Source organism: Cebus imitator, unplaced genomic scaffold (genome assembly GCF_001604975.1).
Source record: "Cebus imitator isolate Cc_AM_T3 unplaced genomic scaffold, Cebus_imitator-1.0 Scaffold72, whole genome shotgun sequence".
NCBI classification, from domain to species: domain Eukaryota; kingdom Metazoa; phylum Chordata; class Mammalia; order Primates; family Cebidae; genus Cebus; species Cebus imitator.
In genome coordinates, this window is record NW_016107387.1 from 3433179 (window position 1) to 3438576 (window position 5398).

The following is a 5398-nucleotide window of genomic DNA, read 5'->3' on the forward strand; positions in this document are numbered from 1 at the left end:
TGAGAACAGTTACTGACGTGGTTTTCCTATTTTGTGACAATGGTCTGAAAAAGAAGCATGTAATGATTCCTGGTGGATGAGGCCCCTGCAAGTCATGTTTTAATTATTAACTTAATTATATGGATGAAGCAGTAGGTGGTAATTTAGTTCCTTCGCTGACACTTAATTCTTCCTCGCTCAGCCACCAGGCTGGGGGACTCTTCAGAAGCAATTTGTTTTGGAAATTTGTTCTAGCTATATCCAGCAGCAGCAGGGTTCTACCACCATGCATCCCTCCAAAACAGAGGCAGGAATGGGGAGGAGAGGGAGTGGGAGAAGAAGTCATGTGTCCGGGTAAACTGCCATGATCTGGATACACTAAAATGAGCTAGTGATGAGAGAACTGGCCCAGATGGGCACTGGCTGCGAATGTGAAGCCTGATGTGCCAAGCATGGTGTTCAAACAACACACTTTCCCCATTAAGTCCAAAAATTATCGGGAGGATAAAAAGAGTGAATAAGAGCCTGGTCGCAGTGGCTCACGCCTGAATCCCAGCACTCTGGGAGGCCAAGGCGGATAGATCACCTGAGGTCAGGAGTTCGAGACCAGCCTGGCCAACATGGTGAAACCCCGTCTCTATTAAAAATACAAAAATTAGCTGGGCGTGGTGGCGTGCACCTGTAGTCCCAGCTACTTGGGAGGCTGAGGCAGGAGAATTGCTTGAACCTGAAAGGCCAAGGTTGCAGTGAGCCAAGATCACGCCACTGCACCCGAGGCTGGTGACAGGGTGAGACTCCATCTCAAAAAAAAAAAAAAAGTTAGCTGGGCGTGGTGGTGGATGCCTGTAATCCCAGCTACTCGGGAGACTGAGGCAGGAGAATTACTTGAACCCAGGAGGCGAAGGTTGCAGTGAGCCGAGGTCGTGCCATTGCACTCCAGCCTGGGCATCAAGAGCAAAGCTCCATCTCAAAAAAAGGTGAATAAGAGACTGGGAAGATTTTTCTGGGCTCCCCACTAAGAGTGGAGGATGCAGATTCAAGGCTTTTAGAGAAAGCATTTTTTTTCCCCATGGCTTTTCTAGAGTTTTGCATGTTCTTATTTTTGAGAAGAGCCACTCCGTTTCCCTTGGATCTATTTCGATGTGATACTTCCCTGACCTCTGCCTGCTAGACCGAACAGGGAAGAACCTGATGTGGTGAACAAGGAAAAAAGAAAGATCATGAGGAAGAGTTACGATCCAGAGAAAAATACACCCCAGGGAGGATCCCTAAATCCACATTTTCAGGACTGTAGTCAACTTCAAAGGTGACTCAGGAAGCCTCATGGGCTCCCCGGCATCAAGGATAGACCCCTGAAGCAGAGACTGGGATTGCGGCTTTAATGCTTAAGCCAACCAAGCAGAGGCTTAAACTACCGATTATTTAGTACCTCAGTTAAGATTAGTCTAAAACCTTTACTCGTGTACTCACTTTGGCAGCGCTTATACTAAAATTGGAATGATACAGAGATTAGCATGGCCTCTGTGCATGGATAACAAAAAACTTGTGAAGCATTTAATATTTTAAAAAAACAAAAATATAAAAATAAAGTTTAAAAGTTGGGTCAGGATAGATGTGTACATTTGTGACTTTCATAAGTAGAAGCATCCATATATGTGAATGTATTTAGCAAGCATGGCTCATACAATGCTTTTTACTATTTTGTTTTATTTTGTTTTTTGAGAGAAAGTCCCACTCTGTTGCCCAGGCTGGAGTGCAGTGGTGCAATCTTGGCTCACTGAAACCTCTGCCTCCTGGATTCAAGCAATTCTCCTGCCTCAGCCTCCAGAGTAGCTGGGATTACGGGATTTTTTTTTTTTTTTTTTAGTAGAGATGGGATTTCGCCATGTTGACCAGGCTGATCTCGAACTCCTGATCTCAGGTGATCTGCCCACCTTGGCCTTCCAATGTGCTGGGATTACAGGCATGAGCCACTGTGCCCAGCCCTTTTTACTCTTTTGTAAACTGTGTTTTTGTGCTCACTTAACAGTATATCATATACGTGTCTATAAATAATGTTTATTTTATCATTTTGTCATCTAGTAACATCATAGTTTTAAAATGGTTTGTCATCTAGCGAATGCACAATCTTAAAAGATATTTCATTAATTTTCTATTGTGAGACATTTAGAAATTGTTTTCAAATTTTTCACTATAAAGCACAGTGCAGGACAGAATTGCTATCTTTTCCCACTGGCCTGAGGCATTGCTGCTATCACATCCTAGTTCCCACACCTACATGGGTTCGTTCTGGACTCCCTGCTCTGTTGCATTTGTCCTTCAAGCTATTTACACACCATTCCCATATTGTTTTAGTTATTATAACTTTGTTGTGTTTTTCCCTGCCAATGAAGTCTCTGATTTATATTTTTAAATGTCTAGGCAATTCTCTTACGTTTCTCCAGGTGCATTTTTTTCTTCAGTTTGAAAAACTCCATGAAATATCCCAAAGGTTCTTAATGGAATTGCTCTGCATTTGTAAGTTACCTTGTGTAGAACTGACCTACTGTGTCTCTGTTTATTCACGTCTTCCCTTGTGGCCTTCTGGACAGTTTCACAGCTTTTCTTTGTATCCAAAGCCTACATTTTCTAATTGACTACTCCTAGTATGTAAGAATGCTTTTGAATTTTTGAATGTTACTTTTTTATCCTCTCCATTTTTTTCTATTGGAATGTTTATCTTTTTCTTAGTAGTTCAGGTATTAATTACACTTCCTCAGGCTCTGAAGAAGCAAGTTATGTGGTGATGGGGTAGATGACTGCCTACCTCACACCCAGGTGTGATGACTGCACTGTGATCTTAAACCAATCACACCACCTTTCCACTCCAAAGTTTCCTTGTCAATAAGATGATACATTTCTCCATTAGTCTCTCAGAGAAGTAGCAAAGATCAAGTCAGCAAGTATCTTCTTAACCCACATTGCCCGACATGGTAGCTGCTAATGCTAAGTGATTAAATTTAAATTAATGAAAATTAAACAAAATTTAGAATTCCATTTTTACCTAAGGTCCCATTGGTCCCCTTCCAAGTGCTCATAGGCACACATGGCTAGTGGCTGCATTTTGGACAAGACAGAGTGAGGATACTTTCATCATTGTAGGAGGTATGGTTGGACGGTCCTGTTTTCAACATACAGCCTGGTGAAAGTGCAAGTTAGATTATTATTGCTGCTGCTAGAGGTTGGAATTCTCTTATCTACATGACAGGCACTCATTCACATGGACCCACACTCCAACATCCATGGGGGCTGCCTAAGCACTCACAAAAGCACTTATATTTTATCACTTCATCTAAAGTAGTCACAAAGCAAAGAAAATACAAATTAAACCCTTGAAAAATAGGAGCAAGGGTCAAATAATTGAGTGCATTATTTTTCATAGATGTCATTATCTAGACCACAAATAGCTTCATGAACCTTCCAATTATAGCAGCAAAAAAAAAGTACTTTTTTCTATGAAGTTGCTAATTCAGATTAGCCATTTACAAAAAGGCATGTTATCTTCTGGACTCTTTATTCATGGTCTGCAATATAGGACCTGGGGCTGTGAGCAGGATGGAGCAAAGGGTAGCCCCAGGAGAGCAGCAGCAGCCTAAATCCTGCTCAGAGGGTGCCTGGATTTCTCTGGCATGAGGCAAGAAGAAGACACAGATGAACACCACGTGCTCCCCCCATCACAAGGACTTAATAAGGCAGCAACTGATAATAACAACAGCAAGAGCAATAATATCAATCATTTACTACATTCCAAGTCTCATGCCAAATGCCTTATATACCTTACTGCATTCACTCTTGCCAAAAGACCAATGAGATAGGTATTTGACATTATTCCAATTTTACAGATGCAGAGACTATGTTCACAGAGATTGAATAACTTACCTGAGGTCACTTGGGAAAGAGTTCAGAGTCACAGATTGAACTAAGTGTGCATGGCTTGAGAACCTATGTTTCGCATTGTCGTATTTCTCGTCTCTGATCAGGATGGTCCTAAATGGGGAAAATGCTTCTACCTGCACAGGAATGTCTGGGCCCTCATTCCAACCCCCATTCTTCTCAACCTTGGCTCCATCCTGATCTCCAAGGTGGGTGGATATCGCAGCCTGTACATCCAACTTCATCCACTCCCCTTCCACCTCCCATGAATAGTCCCCATGCAGGCCCTGGAAGTGGGCTCAAGGGTATTTGGTCAAGGATCTCAAGTACCCAGAATAGGGTCTAGTGGGGAAGAGGATGGTTCCTTGGTCCCAAGACTCCCCTGTGGGAAGGGCACAGCTGGAGGAGGATCAAACGGGGGTCCTCTGAAGAATCATTACTCAAAGTTTGGTTCTGGGGACAGCAGCATCAGCATCACCTGGAAGCTTGTTAGAAATGAAAATTTGGGGGCCCCACCCCAGACTTCCTGAGTCAGAAACTCTGGGATGAGAGCCAGCAATCTGCGTTTTATTAAGCTCTCCAAGTGATTCTGACGCTAAGTTTTAAGGTATACATAGCTTGGTTATTTGACCTTCCAAACCTCATGTTAAAATTTGAACCCAGTGTTGGAGGTGGGGACTAGCGGGAAGTGTTTGGGTCATGGGGATGGATTCCTCATGAATGGCTTGGTGCAGTCTTGGTGAAAATAAGTAGTTCTCACTCTACAGAGCTGATTGCTAAAAAGAACCTGGCACCTCCCTCCTCCCTCTCTCTTGCTTCCTTTCTCACTGTGATCTCAGCATGATCTCTGCACATGCTGGCTCCCCTTTCCCTTTCACCGTAAGTAGAAGCAGCCCGAGGCCCGCCTCAGAGACAGGTGCTGGCACCATGATTTTTGTATAGTCTGCAAAACCATGAGCCAAATTAACCTCTTTTCTTTATAAATTACTTAGCCTCAGACATTCCTTCATAGCAACACAAATGGACCAAGACAGCCTGAGAACCACTGCTCCAGGGCAGCGCTTGTTACACACGTGTGTTCCAAGAGCCAGTGGCACCAGCATCACCTAAGAGCTTGTGGAAAATGCAAGTTCTGGGCCTCCCCACAGACCTGCTGAATCAGAATTGATGAGGGCTCAGCCCAGCCTAGCCATGTTTGTCTTAACATCCCTTCCATGTGATTATAAGCCATGCCCAAGCAGAAACACAGCAAATTGCAGGAATCATAGGGAGGGCTTTGAACTTCCATAGGAACGATGGAAGTTCAAAGCATAACGTTACCTAGATTTCAAGAAGCAAGTAGACTCAAGGTCATTTTAACAAGTAGACTTTCAAAGTCACTGATCATCTTCGTGTTTGGAGACACTCAACCTCACAGCGTATTAAACATAGCAATCAAAATATGCCCATATTGGACATAATTTATATATGATGATGTAACTACACACTGTATTTTAGTGGACTCAGT

General features: G+C 43.2%; 1 non-coding gene across 1 annotated transcript; it reads left to right on the forward strand.

Moving 5' to 3' along the window:
* The first annotated feature begins 1441 nt into the window (after positions 1 to 1441).
* On the forward strand, positions 1442 to 1544 carry LOC119471760. The gene has a single exon (XR_005200845.1). It is a non-coding gene; the product is annotated as a U6 spliceosomal RNA (small nuclear RNA).
* Positions 1545 to 5398: the final 3854 nt, after the last annotated feature.